This window comes from Pseudopipra pipra, chromosome 2 (genome assembly GCF_036250125.1).
Source record: "Pseudopipra pipra isolate bDixPip1 chromosome 2, bDixPip1.hap1, whole genome shotgun sequence".
NCBI classification, from domain to species: Eukaryota; Metazoa; Chordata; class Aves; order Passeriformes; family Pipridae; genus Pseudopipra; species Pseudopipra pipra.
The window spans coordinates 11,840,251-11,865,418 of NC_087550.1; the positions used below are offsets into that span (position 1 = coordinate 11,840,251).

The following is a 25,168-nucleotide window of genomic DNA, read 5'->3' on the forward strand; positions in this document are numbered from 1 at the left end:
GTTCTGTGAATAAATGTTACAGGTGTTGCTTTTTATATGGACCACTGTTATGCAGAACAACCCGCAAATAACAAGAAATCCCTTTTATTCTCAAAGGATTCCTTAATGTAGCATGATCATGTATTGATCACATTGAACTTGGATGTATTCCAAGCCTGAAGATCTGCATATGCAAAGAAAAGACTTTGTATAATACTTACACATTTCATCTTCTTGCTACCTCTGAGTTAGTAAGTGTGAAAATACCTTGGTGCAAGGAGTGGAGCATTTTCTTCTTAATATGAAAGATCACGCAACAGATAAGGGAGAAAAGAGGTGGCTAATTAAGGTAGACCTCTCCAAAATTCATTACTTTTGAGGAAAAAGAGCAGAACGTGGAAAAATATATGAAAACTTACATCACCCTTCCTTGAAATAGTCTATTCTGGGCTGATCCATATTAGAATGTAAAAATGGAAACACTGAGGTGGTGTTTACTTTCATTAATTAAAAAGAATCTTGCTCATAGCACAGCACCCTGAGAATGTTAAAGGAGTTTTATGTATTCCTGGCTCCCATCTTTGGTTTGAGGACCTCGTTCTGCTTCAACCTTTGTGTCTTTTTTTGTTAGAGATTATTTTGAAATGGCTCACATTGCCTTTGCATGGCTGAAATGTGGCAGCGATGGAGTGGTGCCAATGGAGGGGTAATTTTACAGCCAGCAATCAGGAAAAGGAAGAGTCCTTAGCCAGGGGACTCAACAGTGCCAGGAGGAGCCATTATTCTATTATTATTTCCAGTGTGGAAGCATTGTTTTAAGTTACATTAAAAACATCCTTTAAATTTCTTTGTTATTTGTGTTGTAAATTTTCCGTATCAACCTTTCCAAATGAAAGGTGTGTGAATGTATAACTAAGTGGACTGCTTGAGATGCATCTTGCTTTAGAAATTGTAGGTTAAAGGGAAACCTGAAATCAGTGGTAATTCCTCTGTTTTAGCCTGGAAGTTCACAGAGATTGGCCAAAGATGGAGTGAGTTCTCCATTTCTTAACACTTGCTGGGACCAACACTCCAAACAACCTGTCTCCTGACAAGCACTGTCCTCCCATATTTTTCCTATTATTAGGGACTCAAACCCCTTATGATTTAAGCACCCAACTCTATGTAAGCTTTCAGAAACCTTACATTTAGAGGGCTAAAAGAGAGAGAATGAAGCCTATATTCCTATTCATGTGCATGGTTTTGTATTTACCTCCTGGAGATTGGTGTATGTTGAAGCCTGTAATGGATTTGAATGATGTTTCAGAAGGTTTGATAATAGGTAATTTCCTTGTGTTCAGTTACTCAGAAGTCCAGTGTCAGTAAATATTTTATATTCAATACTGCTTTAATTCCACTATGTAGAGCATGTGTTGTGAGCCAGTATTGAAGGGATCCATTTATTGAATATTATTTTCATCATCCCTTTTTTATTGATAGATTTTGAGGAGGTGAAGGCAAGTGATATTTGGCATAAATGCAAAACTTGAAATAATGTCTCCCAAATCATTTGGGCCACTTGAGACACAAATGGGAACAGAATCCAAATATCCTAAATTCCAATCCAGCATCTTAATCCTGAGCCCATTTTTTCTCATTCAAAATTAAAGTGTCCATGATTATTATTTCTACTGCCAGGGCTTTCCAAGGATTTAAATGTGACCTAATTTATTAAATGCTGTCTTATGTGCAAGACAGAAATAAAATCCTTACCCCAGGGCACTTACTCAGTGTCCCTGATCCTGCAATCTGATCTCTTGAATGAATGTCTGAACTAACACAGGCCATGCTGCCTGTTCAGAGCGTTTCACTGGGATTTTAACGGAGAATGAACATGCAGATTGCAGGTTGTCTACAACAACCTCAATGAATTTCAGTACATTACTGCTGCTTTCTTGCATGGTTACGTGTTTCCCTGAGTCCTCTACGAGCTTTTGTGTAGCAGTTGCTCAGTTACTTTCAGTAGACGGTGAAGTTTGGGCTGAACTGTTTTTTCAGCTATGTATTAGCCTTGATCTGTGGCACCACTTAAAGATGCTTTGCGATGCACCTTGAGATTAAAGTGCATCGCCCCTGCGGTGCATTGATCTCGTCTGGCCCAGAAAGGGGTTGTCATAGATCTGCTTTTGAAATCAGGACTCCCTCATGGGTTTTTCCAAGGCATCATCTCCATGTCATTGGGTTGGCAGGATATGAAGCTGAGGGTCTTTTTGAAGTTTTCCTTCACACCAAGGGGTGTATACTTGTTGTGTGGGAATTGTGGTAAATTACACCCTCGTCTCCCTGTGTGTTCAGTGAAGGATAACTTAATGCAGTGTTCAAATATTCTGGACCTTTTTTAAAAGTAAATTGTTTGATTTGTTATGTTGGAGTATTAAAACGAAGAATGGAATCTGAATGCTGAGAACTCATTTCTTGCAGAGGACTGAAATACCTGGGCTGAACTTCATGAATAAATTAAACAGTCCTATAAACATCTATTCCTTTGTAGCTACAGACAATAGTCTTATTTTAAGGAACATGATCATGTGCTTCATCAAAAATCACTCATGCTGATATTATTTAGTTTTTGTATAATCGTAAAGCAAATATCATTTTGAAGTCTGCTTGTGTATCTCACATTTCAATCTTTTTTTTTTTTTTTAAAGTACAAAAAAGTTAGTTTTCTGCATCAGATGATTTGTTATTGGAAAAACAAAGTAACACTTCTTTACTCAAAACTCTTCTTCCAGCAAAACTGCGGAACGTGGAAAATATTTTCCAGCTTTCAGAGTTTATTTGATTTTGAACACTTTTGGTTATGTAAGTTTTAATAAGTAGCTTTGGTGTACCCCTAAAGGCACACCCCACACACTTATGTTGTGTGACCTAGGGTCACAAGTAATGGCTGCAAGCTAATTGATTGAGAAAGGCTTGTCTGACTGGGCCCCTTTGAGTCCTCCCTTTACATTCCTAAATTTCTGTAAAGGAGGCACTGGCAGCTTTGCCTGGAGAGAGGAGGGGTTGGGGGAAAGGGAGGAAGTTTCTCAGTTTCTGATTATGCGCAGAGTTTCCTTGTACCGAGCTTATGTTCTCCACCCACTACTTAGTAAGAACTCCTTAACAACTTAAAGCTTTATCCCTGTGAGTACCAGAAAAGTGATCTGAGTATTTATTGAGCAGGGAGAACAAACTGCTTGCTCCAGTCAGGGAGAAAGCTTATGGAAATGATATTAGACCTTCAGCAAAGTGCACAGCTGCATCATACAGAAGCTGAGACTCAAACTGACAGGCAAATAAGCCAGATCACGGAAGGGGCCTCTGTGTGGCAGCTCTGAGCTACCAAGTGTTGGACAACTAGGCAAAAAGTGCAATGGAACAGGGCAGAAAATAGCACACTAACTTCAGGCAACTGTTGCTTTTTCATGGTGAGTCCAGATTTGAAATGTTGTTTGAAATGTAGCTCTTTTTGTTTTTTCTAAAAACCCTTCTGTTTTACCACAGCAATCCTTTTGTGAAGCTCATTGTGTTAGAGATTATTTGTCCGGATGTGCAGTTCAGTTCTGACCGATACAGAAATGTACAGGGATAGCCCTTTCCTTGCTGCTTGCTCTCTCTTTTGCGTTTGCTTGCTTCAGGAGGCAGGTCCCGTTTCCAAAAGCTGGCTGCATGGCTCCTAATTTGGAAAGAAAGAGTTTTGCAGCCAGCACTTGGTGTGCAGCTGCATGTAGGTGAATGAGTGAACATAATTTCTATGCAGAGTTTTCTGCATTTTGAGCTTTGTGGCACCTCTCCATTGCTCCTTATTTCTCTGCCTTATCTTGAGAATGTATGGCACGGTCACTATGAAAAGAGCTTTGTGTTTGAATTCCTGGTGAGTCGAAGGGTCAGGGCCTATGAGTTATCTGCCTGCCAGCAAGTCTCATTGCTGTGTCCCTTTATTTTTCAAGCTGAAATAGAAAAAACATGTGTCCTCATCCCTTTTCTATAAACGTATTTTGAATTCAGGTTTTACATGCTGTTTGTGTGTGCTTTGTTCTTTTGACAAACTTCGGGTTTGGGGGGAAGCCAGTTTTATTCTCTCCATATTTATTTTATTTGCTCAAGCTTTCCTGCAGCTTTTTTACATTCCTTTGTTGTGATGCACATAATTTTTTTTCTTAAAACAACATTCAGTTATTTTGATTTCTGCCAAGAGAAAAAGGATTGATACTTGGATACATATTTCCAAAAATACCAGAGAACTGTCTAAATTTTAGGTAAGTTGCACAATTATGCAGAAGATAAGACTTCTGTAACATTTGACTCACTTAAGGAGGGAGACACAATACTTCTGGATAAGTTCTTGAACAGATTGTGTTGGATACCCTAGTCACTTAGTGTATTGGTAATAAATATCATCTGAGCTATAATGTAATTTCAGTTACTGACTTACTTTGAAAAAGCTACTTTATTAGCACAGCAACAGAATTAAACATTGCATGTTGACAGTAACATTAGAAATATGTTTGCAAAAACTGCTGAGTGGAGGAAATTTGGAGTAATAAATCATCAAGGCATGTCAGAGTTACTCTGTATGTGATGTTTTAAGATGTCTGTAATTTAGAGGAGAAATGAGTCTGTTTTTCCTCCAGCAGAAGTGTGATTCTGTAGAAAATTATTTTCATCATATATTTCATTAAATAAATAGTTTTCTTTAAAAAAAAAAGAAAAGTAACCAAAGTCGGTGCAAGAAAAATCTTTGGAGCTAAAGGGAAAAGGCTCACTTGATAGAATAATTCTAATATGCAATATAAAAAGTTGGTCAGATGAACTCTACGCAGAAGATATATTAATATCATGTCTTGACCAGTCTTTTTAAGTTTGTCTGCTCACCTGAAACTTGCTAGCATTTAGCACAGTGCCTGTTTAAAAAAACAAGGTGATGCTTCAGATCTGAGTTGATCTCACGTTGCCGTCCCTTTCAAGTGCAGAAGTTCGTGTTGTTCACCTCTTGTGTCCTTTCTTATTTGCCAGTTTGAGATCTTGAGTTTACCCATCAATTCTGAAAATGGTTTTAAAAATAAAGGGGGGGTAAATTTTGTCAAAGAAAGCTGAATAGAGATTTGAATGTGGTGCTGCAATGTACAGTGATCTAAATGGACCTCATTCTTCATGTTTTCTTATTGTGAATTGAATTTCTGCATATTTTGACTTAGGCTAAACATTAGACTTTCTACAAGAAAATTATTGACTGTGTTCTTAGCTTAGTTAAGGGTGTGCTTTTCTTTTAAGAGTTTCAGGGTTCACTTTGAGGGAAAGAAATATGTCCTAAGTAACATAAATGTGATTTCCTTCTTGGCTATACTGTGATGGAGGAACCCCTGCTGAAGTGTTCTTTACACCTTTAAAAACTGAAAGTAAAAAAAACTTTGAGGAGATGGTCTCCTCCCAGCTTTGATGGCCTGGAGAGTTGGGTATCCATCCACCTCCTGGTGGTCACGAGGCACTTGGGGAGCAGGGGCTGGTGGGTGCTCACATGTGGCCACCTCCTCCATAGGCACACGAGCAGAGGATCAATCCTTTCTGTGCTGTTGGATTTCCATTGGTAAAATAATGCACCACTGGTGTTGTGACACCAGATTAGAGGGTTATGAAACATTTCTTCATGCTCTGATGATCAGCCTGATGAAGGGGAAAAGGTTTAATGAGGAGGAGAAGAATTTAGCGAGGATTTTATGCCTATATCTGTTATTAAAAGGAGAATATCTGCTCCCAGTAGCTGTGTTCTGTGATTCACAGAATCCCTGCAATAATGATGTGAATGATGATTAAATGTAGTGTTCTTACTGACCATCTGAGGGATGACACAACTTAGTGTGACTGGCAGGAAGCTTAAACGTCAATAGTATATCTCCAAATACTACTATTCTCTCTTAGAGAAAGTCAAAGAATCATGATCTCAAACTAAAATATTTACACTGTCTTTTTTAATTCTCTCTAGCACCAGTTAGAGGAAAAAAAAAAAGGTAGTCTTGAAAAGGTTAAAACACTATTGCTTTATAGTGTTAATTTTTTTGAAAAGTTTGTATTTAACATTTTTAGTGTTTTTCAAGGAGTAACTAGGTTTATTTTGTGATTACAAAGTGATTTTGGAGGTTCACTTTTGGATTTGTTCTGTTGTTCTGTGTGGAAGAAGAAAAACTTTTATTTACTAGCCCTGTTCCTTTTATTGACCCATTCCTTAACAGAAACAGGTCTTCATGACCCCTATGGGTACCTTTACTGTCACATGAGAAATCATGGAAATTCAAGACTAACAATTGATTTTTCTTTCAAAGAATGGCAGTAGTTTATGCTGTCATGACAAGGTGATGTCTATAACAAGAGAGGAAGGAAAATTGACAGGTATACGAGAATTGTAGAATTCATGGAGTCAGTGGATCACAGATAAGATGAATTTAAAGTTAAAACCCAAACCCTACGTTATATCCTAGTAATTTTGGAAAAAAAATATTTTTAAAAGAATTTAAAAAGAAAAAAAACAAGGACAAAGAAAAGTTTCTTTCATCTTCTCAGCTACAACTCATGATCACATGGAATATGATCTTTGGGAGACCCAGATTAAGTTTCAGTTCGTTTTTACTTTCCAACAACATATTCAAACCATCAGCAGAAGACTATCCCAAAAGGTGATGATGAAGGTGACAGAAGAACAGATAAAAGGAGAAACATTTTTCTCCTGAGGTTATTTAAGTGATTATAATATGTGGATAAAATCAAATGAACACAGAGAAAAAGCAGAAGTAATCACAGATGAAGATAGGAGCAGTAATGAGAGAGGCAGGAACTGGAAAAGCAAAACAGAGGAGATCTAAAAGTAAAAGAATATTGCATGAGAGAGGACTAAAATGGTCTGTCAGGCACTGAGGTGAGCCCGTGCCTTGGGAATTGTCAACTGACGTGCTGTCTTTCTTCTGGTTTGTTCAGAAGCATTTCCACTGCTGGCAGTCAGTTTTATGCCTGAAGTTATAAATTCATCCAAGAAAATAGGCTGTTCTTTCCAAAAGTACGATCACAGCATTTCAGAGAGGAGAATGTTAGATGGAACCTTTCTTTTCCACCTAACATCCTCTTATATTATATTGCTCTGTCTAGTAGTGAAGGTGGAGGTGAGGATGGATGGTTACATGTGATATGTCTGGTTGTTTTTTTGGTTTAAGTTCCTTTTCTCAACTCCAGCAAGATTCCAGTAACTTTAAAAATTCTTGTAAAACCCTTTGGAAGGTCACTGGGCAATTCTGATTCTTGGATCTGAGAGAGATGCAAGCCATTTGGAACATGAAACATGAGAAAATAGAAAACATGAAATCTGCGAAGGACAAGAGAAATGGCAATGGACTTTCCTCTACCTCTCCTCTGGCCACCCACTTTAAATTCTTTTCATCACCCATGGCTTTATTCAGGACTCTGTCAAAGGTCCTCCTGACTTTGGTAGGGGTTTGGTGAGGTCAATGGGTGAGTTCAAAACTGTGGTCATGATAATTTTCAATGTATGAATGTGGAACCCATAACATTTTAAGGTTCCTCAATATTCTACTGAAAATGACCACACAACCAGAGTAGTACACTACAGTGCTATCTGCAGTTTCTGAGATACCTGCCTCTTCATTATAGAAATGTTTGGTGATTCAAGCAATAACTAGATGAGTTTTCCAATTCTGGTATTACCTTTACTATCTCTGTTAGTATTCATTATGTAATCCCAGTTTATTTAGCAATATGATAGAAACAGGTAAGAAATACAACTTGAAGTACTGCAAAAAGCACCCTGTTCTCCCTCTTTTAAGCCATTTTGAGTGACAGTATCCCATTTGTATTACCAGCTCTCCACATCTCTTAATCCAAGAAATGTCCCATGGACCAGAAATGTCCTGTGAAAGACATGCAGGCCCTGTAATTGGTTTCGTTTTGAACAGTGCACATTGATTGGTGTTAAATGATAAAGGAAAAGATAAATTAAAGAAGTACATGTCCCATCACTGTTGGCAATTTTCATTATTTCCAAAAAGCAGCACCAGCTAAAGACATCCTTCAAGAATAGTCCTTTGTGGCAGAGCTTGTTGAAGCTATCCCAGTGCTCTTTTGCTGTTCTCCCTCTTCCCTGCTGCCCCTGTAAGGGTGTACAGCCTTGGAAAGCTACTCAGAGGAATGGATCAGAATTGACTCTGATTAAAATAATGCTGAAAATGAGGATTTGGTTTTGGTGTATGTTTTATAAGTTATTCATGATTCTGACCTGGTTGTCACTGAGCATCTGTTATTTCAGCCTGTCTGTAATAAATACCTGAAATAAAAATCTGTGCCTTTAATAGAGGAGAGTAAGTTATAAATGATGAAAATGGAGGAGAAAGTGATCAGTGCAGAACTTTGTTCAGGAAATATACAAAATGGGGCACAGCAACATGACAGAATCAGTCTGTGTTGAAAATACGTTAGAATTTATCATATGGAAATCAGAGTGTGCTCTCTATTGGCCCCTAGAGCTTCTTTCAAGCTCTGGCTGGAAATTCACAAGGGAAGTTTTTTCCAGAAGTACCCAGGGTAGGCCCAGCTATTCCTTCCACTGACAGCAATAAGAATTACATGAGTATTAGGCAAAAACTGTAAAAATTAATGCTAAAGAAAAGTCGGATTCTTCAAATTCTTTCCTTTGTGTTTTTGTCTGTTTGTTTGTTTTTCATTTACAATCTAGTGCCAGTCTCTGGAATAAAAACAAGAAATTTGGCAGGATCTGATATCTTAATAATGTTTTAAGTTACATCAAGCCATTTGCTTTCCATCACTTTGCTGTTCTTTTAACTGTATTTTTGGCCTGAAATTTTTCATTGTGTAGTCCCAAACCACAGGTGATTCTTTTTTGTTGTTTGTTTTCCTTTCTTTCTTTTTTTTTTTTTTTTTTGTTAAAGGAAGCATGTTAAAATTATTTTAAGCAGCAGAAGTAGGAATACATTATATTTCTCCTTTTAAAAATGAAGTAAACAAAACCAACTCAACAAAAGTCTTTGAACAACAACCCTTGAAACAATGTAATCAACAGGTGATTTGTGGACTACTTTTAAGGGTCTGATGTAAAAATAAATATAAGTTGTTATATACTGGAGATGTTAAATCATAGCTACTTATTACATGTCTTTTGGCAATAGGTGTTAGGGTACATACTGTATTTTTTTTATTTGCTATGAGGATCCTATTACAAATTGGGCATCCCATGTGGATAGCACTGTCCTGTCCTTAGAGACTGCAATGCTGAAAGTGCTTGGTGTGAGCACCTAGCCAAACTTAAGGTTAACTTAGCTGGGTGCTGAGAAGTGAAAACACAGGAAGCAAGAACACCATCTTGGAGCAACTCACATGGAGAAGGAATGAACCCTCCCTCCATCTTCCACATTCTTCAAGTATTATTAATACTCAGTTTTGTTGTAGATTGTTCATTTTAATGCTGCTGTTGGCTCTGTTTCCCAGAAATGTTTGTTTTCAGTACTGAATCAGAAGTTAAGAATCACAATCAGTTTTTGCTATAGTTTTTCACAGAAAGAAGGAATGTCACTATGAAGCCTTCTGAGTGAGCAGGGCTGGCTCAAGTTTCATATGGGCATTGCAATATATGTTCATATGGAGAATAATACAGGGAGATGCTTTCTTTTTTTTTTCCTGAAGGCTTCCTAGACTGTAATTGTGTTAACTGAAATGAAGATGGGCTGGGGTTTTTTCCCCTCTTTAGATGCTGCCCTATATACATAATTACAGTAGTTCAATAACTTCTGCATCTCTCCCAACATTACAACCAGGTGATTGACAACAGTACTGTGACTCATAACTCAGCTCTGGCAGGACAGGCAGTGGCCATCTCCTCTGTCTTACCTCAAAGTTACCACTGTTTTATGGTTTTTTTCTTTTATTCAGCCACTTATATTCAAAAATCTGTTATTTTAAATAGCATCATGCCATATACTGCTAGATTATCGAGTACAGACAGATTTATTTTTGGCATATCAGCAGGTCACAGCAAATATAGCTTCTGAATTGCTTTTTTGAATAGAAATATATAATATTCTATAGAAAACCTCTAAACTGAACCAATATTTAATTATTCTGGTTAATATTTATGTATTAGGGAACAGCATGATAGTGACACACAGAATCCTGACTTTATTCTATCTATTCCATCTTTTATTTTATATTATTTAGACTTCAGCTCTGACAGTTTTGGTGGGGGTTTTTTGATGGCATGCTTCATTTTATGTATCAAATCCACTACTCTTTTGCTTAAAATTTGGCCAAAACTGCCTCCCTTCCAACATGCATCTTTCTGAACAAAACCCAAAAAAAGATTGTGAGCAAAAGCAATGCATGACAGTGTATAGGCAAATAGATTTATTTAGAGGATAAGAAGTTTACCTACACTTAAATTTTTTTATATTTAGTAATTATCTATTAAACCAAATGATGCTGTTACTTTAAATAGAGGGGTTTTTTGTGCTTCAGTCTTCTCAGAGATAAATTGAAATTAGTAAAATGTTTTATACATGGTCTGATGTTGTGACTTCAAAGAACTCTCTGGTTATTGGGGATGGACTCTGAAAGGGGAAATGTGTCAGCAGTTTTTTTGACCTGACCAAAACTGAAATGTCAAAAACTTTACATGGAAACTTGACTTCTTACCTACATTGAGCTACATATGGTATCTGTGTGTAGTTGCACATCAGACTGATCTTCATGTGGACGAGTCTATTCTTAAGACAGTCCAGCTACCAACTGTTGGAAAGAACTTCCAATTTTAGACATTGACATGGTTAAACACCTTCATTTTAGTTTAAATAACTTGAAAAGGTAACTATTTTATGGGAATTTAGTAACAGGAATGTAGTACACAGTACCATTGTGTCCGTCTCTGTCATCCTGGGTTTATTTGGAGTTTACTACAGAATTAAGAATTACTAAAAGTTTCAATCTACATCTGGATTTAGAAATGTCGAGGTATCATCTAGCTTCTTTGTAGCTTTGGGCAAATCACTTAAAGCATGTAATTTCTTACTGCTAAAATATTTTTAGTATTTCTACTTATTTTATAAATTAAGGTGTTCCTTTTTATCTCCAAGTACATTAACTTGATAATATCTATCTAGAGAGTTTCTTGGTATTTTTTTCTTGTTGGTTTTTTACTTTGCAAGTCTATTTATCTATGCTCTATGACTAATTATTTACATCTGGTTGGATGCATTTGTAGGTGATCTTTGGTATGTCTGAAGTCAGGAAGTGAAAGTCTTCTATTTTGAACTGTGAAGTATGGTGCATGTCACACTTAAAGTAAGATGCTGGATTCTTGCTGGATTGGAAGCAGAGTCACTCATCACAGTTCCTAAAAATGGATTTTAGAATCTATTAAAAAAACCCAAACAACCCAAACTGTGGCCTGGCATATGACAGGGCTGGTGAACTGTCACATTACCAACAGTATTAATCTTAAATATTTGTTGTTACTCTCACTAAGAAAGTGAGACTTCTACTAAGGTTTGTTTGTTTTTCTTTGTTCTTTCCTTTTTTCATGGGTTTTTGAACCCTTTCATCTCTCTCAGTTAAGTTTGAAAAGCTAAATTCTCAATGAATATCATGTTTTATGAAAATCCGTGTCTGTATGGAGGAAAAAAAACCCAGATCAGTGCCAATTTTGAGGAAGAGGCAGGCAGAACATAGCTGTTATACATTCTGTTTGGCAGTGGCTCAGTGGCCAAAAAAGATGTGTGCAGTCCCAGATTCTTCACAGCACAGTTTCTCCTGCCAGGTGATAGTGTAATAAACAATGTGGAGAGACATTGTGGCCATTTGCAGTGAGAAGAAAGAATGTGGAGATGCAGAGCAAAGAGCATAAATCTGAAGGAAAGCAGGTTTCATTCAATCTGGTGCTTACAGGACACCTTGGGTTTGCTATTGCAAAAGAATAAAGGACCAAATGCCAGAAGATCTTAAAAGGATGTAAATTGCTTGCTATAGGCAAACAAGAACATCTTGTTTGCTGGGTTTTTTTCTATTTACTGAGCATTTCATCCTGCATGGAAAATATTACATACTATTTCAGTCATCACAAGCTGCACTGAACACGAGATTTATACTAATCTTTCAAATGAGATGGGCCAACTGCAGTTAAGTTCTGTATAAATAGTAAGATGGGGATGCTGAGATACAAAATATGATAATAAAAGTTAAGTTGGAGGAAACCTACTTTTTCCAACTGTGAATTAAGCCAGAACTTGTTTCTTTACTTGGCTCTGTTGAAGTCAGCACAGACATGTTTAGATGAAGATAAAATCTTGATTTTTCAAGTGCTTCAGTATTTTCTATTTGTTTACATTTAAAATGCCTATGTATTCCATCTTACCTTGGACAGATTGCCTGCTTCTGTAAACTTGGGTTGAGTCTTTTCTAAAGATGAAAATTATAATCCAGAAAATATTAATGATTTCTTGTTTCTCTTATTTGAATAATATTTTGAAGAACACTTTAATTCTCAGCCAAACAAGTTTCATCAATGGATATGAATCACCACTGTCTTTTATGATTTTATTGATTATGTAGATATGGTTTTCTAAAATGCTGGAGCTTGTATAAGATAATTTTCCTTCTCCTAAAGTCATTCAAGATAAGGGAAAACACCAACTCATTTTCATTAGTATGCTTTTGTTTTACAAGCTGAATGAGTGCCAGATGATGATCAGCAGCAATCACTAGTTTAGTTATTAGAGGAAAGTAGAAAGGTTTCACATTTGAATATCAGTTGCCTTTTATGGGCTGCTTTAGAAAGGTACTACTTCTAAATATTCTCCTGGGCATTTTTCAAGAAATGGGAATGCTACCACTAGCAAGAGAAAAATCTTAATTATTCAGGTCACTGCAGACCTGAAGTCCATCCAGCAACAACTTTTGGATGGAATTTGCAGCTGAATTAAAAAAGTTACTAGCAACTAGGATTTGTCCTTTGAAATGCTGGATAACAGATGTATTTAGCCACAGCTGCCATTCTCCGATATCTGCAGTGCTTACAAGCTCAGTGCTCAGGACACAAGTCTCTTCCTCTCTTCAGGGCATTTAGGGATGGAGGTAAGTCCTTAGAGCAATATTCCCTTCTTACAGCTGGTAAAGCAGACCGTAAAGGCTACCGTGGGAATGGTGTATGAAGGTCTCTCCGTGGCTCCTTTTTGTGCATTTCTGTACACCCTTTTTGGTGGGTAGACCATGGGGATTCTCTGAAGGAAAAGATTCTTCGTACATGCAACAGCGAATTACTGCTTCCAAGCAAGTGGTTCTCTTCCCTTTCACGGCTCTCCCATTTCATGTCCGCTCAGTAACCAGGGACCAGGCCAGTAGTGCGCTTTTCCTTTTAGCAGCATGTTGTGATGTTAGAACTTCCTGAAAAACCATGTGTTTCATATGGTTTTTATATTTTAATCACATTTTTTTAAAGTGCTTCCAGATGTAAGCACATATTTGGTTACAGCTTACTGCACATGCTTACACACTGATAAACTGTTAAGGCCTGCATTCAACAGTCTGGAAATCCATATGTGACTTTGTATGTGACTTCAAATGCTCTGTTTTGGGATGCTGGAAGTCAATGGGTTGAGGTTGCTGGTTTTCTCAGAGGTGTTCAGCAACAGTTAGTGCAATAATTACAGTGGCTTAGTAATGTGAAAAGTCCTATTGCAAGAGAAAATGCTTTTCCTTTTCTTTCCTCTTCCATGACTCAGGCATCTACTCATGCTTCAGTTGGCTCTTGCCAAAGACAGACGAAGCACCCAGGCAATCAGAGAGGCTGGTTGTGTGCTTAGGACTTCCATATACCTGTGCAGGAGCACACAAAGCAAAACAAATGTCTTCTGGGCTCAGGAAATCCTCATGCAAGTGCACTGTGCGTGCAAATACAGGAGGTAAAATTACTTCATTAATTTTCCTTTTTATATCTTCTGTGATTGGCAAACTCACGTCTGTTCGCAACATCCCTTCACCAGAGATCCCTTGCTGCTTTCCTACCAGGCAGTCCTGGGCACGAGGAATGCCCCTGAGGGAAGCAGGCCACAGGAAAAGGAAGAGATGAGTTTCCCATGTTGGCACTGTAAAAGGCTCAGTCCTACTTGTGCTTCACCCATTTTTCCTTTCCAAGCGGGAATCTTGAGCAAGATAAAGCACAAGCAGTTCCCTTTTTGCTGATTCAAGTTTTGTGGTAGCTCAAGCAGACCTCTATGGAAAGCTGAAAAACGTAAAGCAGATCTATGTAGCACCTCTTGAGCGTGAGTGGTGGGAGGGAGATGGGTGTGGGGTTGGAGTTCTTTGGGTGTCCTAAAAAAGAGGAAAGCCATGAGATAGGTACCTAATGGCCACAGAATAGGCTTTGTGTAAGAAGTGGAGGCTTTGGGACAGATAGAAATTCTCAGAACTTCATAAGATGAAAAAATCAAGGACTAAGAAGCTTCTCACAAAGATAAAATCGGAGTATTTTGTAAAGGCTTAGTGAGTGAAAGCTGAGAAAAAGAATCTTAACTTGAAATATATATTCATAGTCAACCATAAACTGGGATAATCAGGAACAGACTGATGCTGTAGGCTGCTCAGGTCATGCCATGCAGGGCCATTTGTCGGTAGCTTGAGGGAAATCTTAAAAAAAACCCACAAGGTTTGTGTGAGAGATGCACAGAAACATCCATAATTTAACTGAAGAACTTCAAACGTGGTAAGGTGAGCTCAGTGTTGGCGTAGAGGCTGCATGCTGCTTGAGTTTTAAAAAAGGGACATCTCAAATGCTGATAAACTGGAGAGATCTGTACCAGTACTTCTATCAAATGGTGACTGAGAAAAACATGTACAACAGAAATGTACTGTGCAATGAATCAAGTAACACAGTTTCTATTCAGAACACAGCCCTGTGGGTAGATTATATAGAGTAATTTTAGCCCCCTTAGAAGTGTGTTGCTAGAATTACTCTATAAAGAGCAGAAATAGCAGAAGCCTGGTAATTACAGATGCTGAATTAAAAAAAAAGTGGAGCAAAAATATTTATTGCAATGAGATTGAAACACTTAAAATCTTTTCAGTTAGTCTCACATTACCCTTTGTGCACCAGTGGCATTTAAATTAAAACCAGTATGTTTCCATAAATAGAAAAGTTGGTTTTGATGAAGGCAGAATTTGTGATTAAAACAGCCTCCATTTGAAATCCCTGATTGCATCTATAAAGCAACTCCTTTGAACAGTATCCTGCTGGCATGCTGTTGATGACAATAAAGCTAAATATAAGTACAGAGAGATATCTGCAAATGTGTGTGTCCAGCTATATATTTATATATGTCACTGACTAATTGGAAGCAATTGGGAAACTTGACTTATCTAATTCAAATGCAGACGTGATCTTATGATCCCTTTCCCCCAAATCTGGTCAAACAGAGATATCTAAAGTTCCTTGTGTGGGAAAGAAGCAAGTGCCCACTCTACCCCACCTGTTATGAGCAGATTATAAATGCAATTCTGCCACAGTACACACGCTTGTGTGAAGACCTAAACACAATTGCTGAGAAGAGATATCTTGTAAGATATGTGGGCTGACACAGGCTGGACACCAATGGGTATAAATCTAAAATTTTCATGAGAGGTTGTTTTTTAACCTTATTTAACTTTTTTTTTTTTGCTATTTTTTGTAAGTAGTATGTCTTAGAGTCATTATTTCACAATATCTGCCTTGAAAAAGGTGACACTACTGTTATATTTTATTATATATTTATTAATTGCTTTTTATTATATACTTATTCATATAACTAAGATTAGGATGGTTTTGATCCATTAAATCCCTCCTGCTGTATCTGTTTTTTTTTTTAATTCTACAGTGAGGAAGTAAAGTTGATTAGTTTACATGTGCATTGCTAAGGCAATCTTCCATTAAAATACTTGTAATAAGGAAAAAACCATTGCTTGTATGAAACTTCATCTTTTTTAAAGGTGAATGATGGTAAAGTAACAAAGACAAATGTAAACTATGAGTCTGAATGCATCACTGATGTTGCCTACTTGTTTAGTATGTATTTAGAGAAACCTAAAAGGTTCCCCCTGTCAGTACTTTCAGTCAGCTGGAGTTGATGGCAAGATCTATAAGTCTTTTTTTTACAGATTTTTTTTTTCATTATTCTGCTTTCTCTGTTTTACCTACAACCATATCTTATTGTGTATTCATATAGTCCAGCGTTGATGTCTTTGATAGAATACATAGAGAACTTATTATTCTATAAAGGGGCAATATTTATACTGAGAAAGTAGGTATTTACTATTGCCTATCTAGTATATTTTTAAGCATGTTAATATTTTCTATAGTACTGAGCTAGGAAGAAAAGCAAAGAATTTTTGTAACCTTTTATTTTTTTTTTACGCCAAATAGTAATAATTTTCTAAATCTTTAATACTTCAGTTACTAAGCAATATAATTTTTTTTGCAAGTGACTTACTGATTGCAGCAAATGTCTAAAAATTCTCTTACATCAACGTTACTACAGATGTAGAGCACGTAGGAAAACCGTGCTGAAAGACCTGCACTAGGAATCACTGGATCCTTTAATGCAGATCTGTCTTATGCAAGGAACTTATAAAGGTGGAGTTGGCAACTTGAAGGGTGTATTGAAGTTTTAAAGCCCTGAGGTCATGATGTTGGATAAAAATCTTAATTTTCATTTAAAAGAAGAGAAAAAAAATGTATAGTCCAGATTGTTATAGAAAGAAATGTAAACCATGACTTTAGCATGAATTCAAATAAGCATTAGAAGGTAAGTTTAAAAGTACACCATGTTTTTAATTTATTTCAAAGTCCTAATATCACAATCCTTTCAAGTCTTACTTTGATTTTGTACATGCCAGAGTTTTAGCTTCTGTAGAGGCATATGATATGTATGTGTGTGTATATATATATCTGAAAGCAAGAGATCATCTCAAAATGTCGTCTGGTTTCTCTGGTCCTTGCTAGCTGAAGGCAGTGAACACATGACAAATGGAGCAGAAATCAGAGAGCAGAAAATGGTAATTGGCAATTTAATCAATAGCTAGACCACAGTGTAAATATCTGTTGATATTTGTGGTGTCTGGGATAACAGGAGGAAGGAGTTAGTGCTGCTTCTACTTTGTAATGCTTTAGCAATGCTTGTAGCCATAAACCTGCCTTAAAACACCAATTAAACAGGGTTTATGACTGCTTTGTGTTACTGGAGTGATGTAATAGAGCAACACGTACCAATGAAACCAGCCTGTTGTTTTGCCGTCTTTAAAATAACAAACCTGAGTAACATAAAGTAATCTGAGTGCCTTGTGTCTAAAAGCAACGGATGGTCCTCTCCCTCCCTATGAATTAAGAAGTTATTTGAGTTAACTAGTAGGTTATAGGCTGTTAGGCCCGTAGTATTGATTTGAATACCTAGCAGCTGGAGCATGTAGATGCTGGAGACTCGGGATGAGAAGTGCAGAACAGCTGGGAAAGGCCTTGGGCTGGCAAGGAAAGGAGGCAACAGCTGGAGGGTATAAACATCAGGGACCTGACAGGGAAGATTTAGATGAGGATAAAACCTTCAACTAGGAACAGGCTTGTGAAGCTTTACCTTGGTGGTAGGTGCTCCACACAGAGATTTTCCCCAAAAATTTTTATTTGGTCACTCTTAAGTCTTCTTCTTCTGCCTCTTTTCCACATCTGTATATATCAGTCTCAACTGGGTAGTGTATGCCACATTTTATATGTCATAATTTTACTATATATGTTATTATTTTCCATTCTGTTAATTTAAAAAATAAAAATTAAAAAGATATCTTTAATGAGTAACTCATCAACATCGAACTACATCATATTAAGAACCAGTATTGCTATGAACAGTACTTTTCAACTGTGATTTCTCATTAGTGCTTTTAAGACTATTTTTCAAAGTCTATTGAATTGCATAAGCCTAAGTATATGATATCATATATATATTGTTATGTGCTTGTAGACTAAAAAGAAAAAGCAGAACAAAAAAAGTGAGATCATTCAGGTTAACATTCTGCGTGAAATGAATTCCTCTTGAAATATGATTTTCAGAATGCAAGGTCCAATCTTGATTTAAAAGGGTCAAGGACAGAGAACATACCACTGTGTTCCAGTGGCAAAGTACTCATCCCTGTGTATCTGCATCATATATATAAATATGATCTAAACTTGACTGCTGGAACTTGTTTGTGGTGCTGTCTGTTACCTCTAAAAACCTCCTGTCAAAACTGATTTAGCCAGTGATCCATTCAGACATAATTTTCATAGGATAAATGAAGCTGCATTACCAAGTTTCTTCCAGTCCTTTACTTATGAGGCTCTTCAGTGAGTTTCTTGAATTGTGCACATCAGACATTGATATAGCCTTCCAACACTAGATGCTTGAGTGCCAAGTATACAGTTAATCCCAGTTCTTCAGTCCTATTCAGGCTTCTTCCACAGAGGCCTCCGGGGATGTGTTTTTCCCTTCGGCCCTGACAGCACATGGGGAGCTCATGTTCGGCGGAGTCATGTCCACTCTTAGTGCCAGGTCTTTTAAGAAATGTTGCCCTCAGCATAAACTCTCTCACTCTGCCAAGAGAACCCTACTCTCTTGTTTAATTTATAGATATGTAAATTGGTTCTCAGTGTGAAGTGACTTGCCCAGAGGCTCACAGTGGCAGGGCCTGGGAGGAGCAATCAAACTCCTAAATATCATACTATGTCCTTGCCAATGGACTATCAATTTACTTGTTTCTTTCCCTGTAATTTATGTATGACTGAATATTTGCCTTTTTTTCCCTGCATGGACTGAGGCTATACATGCTCTTTCTTTTAGATTTGGTCTAGTTTCATCTGTTAACATGGTATAGTTTAGGGTTCCAAGGTGATAGTGCTATTTCTCTAATCATGTTTATTATTATTACTATAAAATGTTATTTATAGGGTTAATTATTTCCTGTAGTTGTGTGATGAATAAAATATTCATCTCAAGTACATTGTGAAATTCCTCCCATGTTGTTTAATTTAAGATTAAATTTCTTTCATTGCTGCCGAGCCCTGTTCAGGGTGGTACTCTTTCTGTGCTTCCTCTGGAGAGCTGATATCATGCTGGTTTGGAATATTCATTAGTTGTCCAACCCTTTTTCCAGAGATAACTCTGGTTATGACCATTTCAAATGCTTCTGCTTTTAAAAAGTGCACTATGATATTATTTATTTCAAGAAAAAGGGGATTGAACCTGAAATCTCCTTCATAGACTCTTCATACAGAGCAGGAAGAGGAGAGCCCCATCTTCTTGGAATGGATTAACATTACCAGCATGACACCCTTGCACTGAGGGCAGAAGCTATTGTTTCCCTTCCCAGGTGTAAGAAAACTATTCCCTAGTGCTAAGTAGAAGGGTAGGACTTTTTTGGTTTTTTGTTTTGTTTTTTTTTTTTTCCTAATTACTCTGTGTTTAAAAGCTCCTATTTGAATGGAGCAAGTGTTTTACTGGGGAAAAAAAAAACTAAACCAAAATAACTTGATTCCTTAGGATATCAAATTGTATGTGAAAATGGAAATGAATCCAAAGAAAAGCTAAACTAACTTGAAATTAATAGGTATTTTTAACAATTCCTTGAACAGTTGTTCACCTTCCTGGAAATGAAGGAGGCATCTCTTATTATTTTTAGTTGTCACTTTCTCTTGAAGCCCTTTGCTAGAGCAGTTGTTTGGTGTGAACTGTACAGGTTGCAGGTCTGCAGTCAGGCACAGCCCTGCTGGGTCCTACCGAAGGGCCAGGCAGTGAGTGTGGAGAGCAGTGAGAGTTGTGCCTGCCTGGCACCACGGCAGTGTGGTGTACTGATGTTGGCAGTGACTCCCTGTTCCTGGTCTGTTCCTGGTCACCTGGCATCCGTGATGGCCTCTGAGGTCTCCTGTTGCTGGTGGGGCAGAATTGTTGCATGCTGTTATGCACTGGCTGGAAGCAGGAGGGTTGAAACTTCACCGGGACTACTTGTTTGCGCCATGAAGGAGGTTACGGGCATGGTGAGAGGGGGGGAGAGCTGCTATGTTGAGGGGAATCAGGCAGTACAGACAAGACTCCAGGGATGTAAGGGGGTGTAAGGCTCCTGGGCCGCCCTGCCATGGTCTGGAGCATTGTGACATGGATGCTCATCACCTGGAGTTTGGATTGTTCACTCTGGTTCTGCCAGGTGGTGACTGATGGGGCCAGTGGAGAGGTGACAGTGCTCTCTTGGAGCTAAGGCACATACCATGCTGGGTCTGGGGGACCCTGGGGCCAGGTTCAGCACAGGCTGCTGCACCCCTGTGCTACATTCCCTCTGAGGGTTCCAGGCTTTGAGGGGTGGCACAAGGCACCCCCAGCCTTGTGATCAGGATCTGGCCTGCAGTGCTCTGGGCCAGACCATAAATACCTTCAGCAGCCTCAGTGGTGCCCAGAGGGGGTCACAGACCGTGCTGGTTCTGCTTGGCCACAATGCAGGGAGCAGGAATGGGACATTCTCCCTCTTCCCCCTGCAATGCAGGGGCCTCCCCCCACCCTGTATGCCCCTGCTCTGACCTGGACCCTTCGCAGAGGGGGAACACAATGATCCCCACAAGGTATTTTAGGAAGAGCAAGACCAGCAGACAGACTCTTCCTCTTGTAAAATATCTCAGTTGCTGGGCTGGCTGGTGTGAAATGATGTCTTGTGGCAGTTCTTGAGCTCAAGAGCAGATGGTATCTATGTGCTACACTGTAAGTGCAGCAGAAGCACTTGGAGGATTAAAATGATGACTCATTGGAGCAAAGCAGGACAGGGAGATGAACGCTAGAAAGAGATGGCATTAGTCAATACGAAGTTGTTGGCTTTTTGGAGGCATTCAAAACATGTATTTTACACTACTTGGAAGTGGTAAGTTCTCAAAGTTGTAAACCTGCTGTCCATACTATATATTAAACTAAATAAAAGACAAAAAGACAACAAAGGCAACCTCTTTTTTTATTTTCTTTTTTTGGTTTGTTTTGGTGGGGTTGTTGTTGTTTTTGGTGTTGTTTTTTTTTTAATCTTATGTTTTGCTTTTCATCTACCAGGTAATGAGTCCCTATGAAATTAAAAAAACAATCCTTGTCTGGCTTGGGTAAATAGAAAGATTGGCTTTCTTTAAGTGATTGATTACTTTTAAATTACTGTGAAAGCTCCTTTTAAATAGGTCAATATAAGTGACAAAGTAAGCAAAGCTACTCCTGTTCCCCTTTTTGTTGGAGGTAGCCTTAAAATTTTCAGCATACATTTATGGTGTGGAACTTAAGATAACACACCTTTAACACGATTCCTAAGTGATACAGTTGCTGTGAATGAGGTAGAGGTGACACATGTAAGGATGTTTAAGGACTTTTCCAGTTTTTCTTTTAGATACAATTTTGTAGGAGGTTGTAACTTCTGTGAAGCTCAGAAGCTGAAGTGTTTCGTGCTTTAGAAGGTGGATTTTTGTTATTGGGTTTGTTTGTCTTGGATTTTTTGGATTTTGTTTTTATTTGGTTTTAGGGACGAAAGTGTATGATAATTATAGCATCTCTGATTTGGAGACAAGGGAGAAAAATACTTTAATATTTTTTTCGGGTTTTTTACTTAACTTTTTTAAACTTTCTGTGGCCAAAACAGCTGGGAAGAAATGAATCAATTTTGGCAGGGAATTCTTTAACAGGTCGTGATGAGACTGGGTTTTATTTTCGTGCCTTGTGAACTACTAAGCATAGAGAGTATAGTTTAATTATGAACATTCAAGCTGCTCAGAAAAAAAGTCTGCGAAGCATGCTCATAGACTGGGTTAGCTGCATGTTGGAAAGTCAGAATTTAACATAACAGTAGGAATTAGAAAGATAACTAGAAGTAGGCATCAGCAGATAATGTAAAGCATACCAGGGCTCAGGTAAGGATTTTGCTTTTTAAAACTCAGCGTTGATCTCCTCCTTACAGTTTGCTATAGAATAATAAGTAGTCCTATGACAGTGCCTGCCAGCAAGGTCCTAATTCTGCAGAACAGCCTATGTAGTGACTTGATTTATGGCACCAAGGTTTAATAGAAGATTCAAGCATATCTATTCATACAACCTAAAGTTTCTTTGCTGTTTGACTATGTACTGTTCACATTTTGTAACTGAGATTTACGTGGAATTATTTACACTGTTTGAAGTAATCTGTATAGTAATCTTTCCTTGCATCTGAGGATAGCACGAAGTTACTGTTTTAAAACTAAGGAAAACTGTTTTATAAAATGGATCTCTTTTCTGAGCCTCTATGTGTTTGACTTGTCCTGACACCAATGAAGTAGAGGAGCTAGGCCCACCCAGAGACCTCATCCAAAGAGACCATAGACCAAAAAAGCAAATTTTACTTGCTGGTGTACCATAAATGTTTCATAGCTCTGGAGAAGAACTGTCTGACAAGTCTAATGTAATAGAAAATATACGTGAACTGCCAATAGTCAGAAATGTGAGGGGAGCTACTGGAACAGATAAAAATCAACAAGGTTGGCTAACCTTACTGTAGAATCAGAAACCCCGTTCCTTTGCTACGTATTTCTTTTCTTCTAAACAAATCCTAGTGCAACTTCTTCCCTGGTCTCCCACCAAGTCTCTCTCTTGTTCCTGTCCATCCTGTTTTGTGGACAACACAGGTGCCTACCAACATTTCTTCAGAACTGCCTTTTTGGACATTGGTGCTTCCTCTCCAGAGCAACATCTGCTGAGCCCTGAGTCACCCGGTGTCTTTCCAGGAAGAGAGGGACCATGACATTTGTACAACTTGTGTCTGCACTTGTTGCTGCAGAGGAGAACTTAAATCCACATGTGGAACTGCTTACTCAACCCAAAGTTCAGAAGGGATTTTATGAGGACACAAAAAACCGAAGTGGCCTCCCAGAGGCAGCCGGGGCCTGACGTCTTTGGCCTTGGAGGTTGCCAAAGAGCTGTCATCTGCAGAATGAGGCTTTAGGAGAATGGATAAATATTTGGGGAGTGCAGCAGTGGAATGAGCCTACTTTACTGTGTAAGTTGTTTAATGGACACGATTTGACAGGCAGAATGTGCAGGTCAGTCGGCTGCCCAGTGGGGAGTCCAGAGTACCTGTTTGTGCAGTGAGCAGTTCTCTGCCTGGCCGAAACCCTCAGTTTGTTACAGATGTTTGGTATACACATATCTTTACAAATTACTTGTATAAAGTTCAAGCTGTAATACTGGCTAGCAGAAAACACATTTTTAAAACGCGTTTGTAAAAAGCTAGGAAACCACTGAATAGTAGTTATCAAAAAATCTCATTTTCATACAATTTAACTTACACAGCTGATGGTCCCAGGTTTTTTGTTCGTGTTTGTGTGGCTGGTGTTGCAGTGGACTAGCCCATAAACATGATGGTCGTCCACACCAAGAAGTACCGCTGGATTCTGCTGATGGTTCAGGTCAAATCACCCTTGAGTAAACAGTAGTAAATGTCCATTTGTTTAAATCTCTTATGTTTGCTTCATATGTCTGAAGCCAAACTAAAGATTTGGCACTGCACTTTCATTACATCTTTATGAGAACAGCTGCACTGTGCTGAAAGCTTACCAAGATCTTAAAACTTTAAATGTAGCTCTTCAGAGTAAATCATAGTTAAAATTGAATGCATCAGTTTGCTTGTTTACATTAGCACATATTAGAGTGCAATAGAAGCAAATCTGAAAAGCAAAACATTTTGCTGAGGACCTGATGTGCACACCTGGGGACACTTTTGAAGCTTTTACTTCAGATTAGGTTCAGGCTGGTTCTGTGGACTGAGTATTCATTTACACTCACAGAAAATATTTTTCATAAGCTAGCAGCCCCACTCTTTTTTTTTATTCTTATTTTTAATTAATATGTGTGTTTTTTCTCTGTCAGGAGATGCATATGATGTTCTGACATAGGTTTGGGTTATGTGCCTGACATATAGTAGGTTAGAACAATGAAATGCAAATTAAACTTATGTTGATTCAAGGAGAGTTTTAAAATGAGATCCTACTTTACAAATATCACACATTGTGATGAGGTTTCACTACATATTTTAGTGAAATTAATGTTTTAGGCCCATGGAGATTGCAAGCTGAAACAGGTTGCAGGCCATCTGTTCCATATGTTTTCTGTGATGGTAGCCAGTTCCAGGTGCTTTGGAGTTTAGAAGTCCTATATTAGATGACTGTGGAATAAAATAGCCCCAGGGCAATGTCTTTGAGTTCCATATCAGGTTCTCTGTTTGTTCTATTACCTTAAGCAAAATATTTTGAAAACATCTTACTTTGAAAACAAATATGGTTTACTTCATGCAAATCAAGACATTGGTAATAAAAAAGACCTCTCTGTATCCGAGCTTTAGGACAGATGACAAGCTTCACCACAATTATCTTTAAATGACTTAGAGTATACTCTAAGAGATGATCTAAAAGTTATAAGTTTACTGAAGTTAATTGTACTTTTTAGTGATGAAACAAGTTTCTATTCGGCTCCATTACTTGGGTTATTGGGTCCAAACCAGCTATGGAACCACAATATCCATTCTCTACTGCACAAAATAGTTACTAATTTGTAGATATTAATAAAATAAAAATCTGTGCTCTATGCGTGAATAGAATTTTTTTAGAATTTTGCAGGCCTTCTGTATCAGCAGATATCTTGAATCCCTTGGATTATGCTTTCTAAAGTTGCAGCTGGGACATTTGAAAATAATATTTTAATACTTGAGGGAAAAAACCCCCACATATCCAGTGAAATGGGCTTCAAAGCAATTGCAGTGTTAATTTTTTTCTGTCTTTATTTCCTAAAATTACATGCAATATTTCACAGTACACTGAGACTTTCTATATTTAAACATTATTTGTACACCTTCTTTTGCCATTTGCAACATTTTTTTCTCCTGTTCACTTCAGCATGCATTTATGAACCAGCACATTTCATTAGACTTCCCTTTGACATTTGTAATTTTTTTTTAAACTGGAAATGCAGTAACTTGTCTTAAAAACCCCTGCAGAAGACCTGATTTTTCTCCATCTGTTCCTCCCAGTCTCACAGGGAAGAGCGGGAGGTCTGGTGGGAGGGATCACTTATGAAACCCA

General features: G+C 37.9%; 1 protein-coding gene across 8 annotated transcripts in view; it reads left to right on the forward strand.

Annotated features, from left to right (window-relative positions):
* LOC135409019 (uncharacterized) overlaps window positions 1–25,168 on the forward strand; it is a 382,762-nt gene that overhangs the window by 50,813 nt on the left and 306,781 nt on the right. Inside the window, exon 1 of one of the 8 annotated variants that reach the window (XM_064643990.1) lies at window positions 3,049–3,425. The exons of 6 other annotated variants lie outside the window; for them this stretch is intronic. The gene's annotated coding sequence lies outside the window, so the exon portion shown is untranslated. Of the gene's footprint in view, window positions 1–3,048; window positions 3,426–25,168 lie in introns of those variants that run through there. One more of the 8 variants, XM_064643987.1, reaches the window with a different exon arrangement.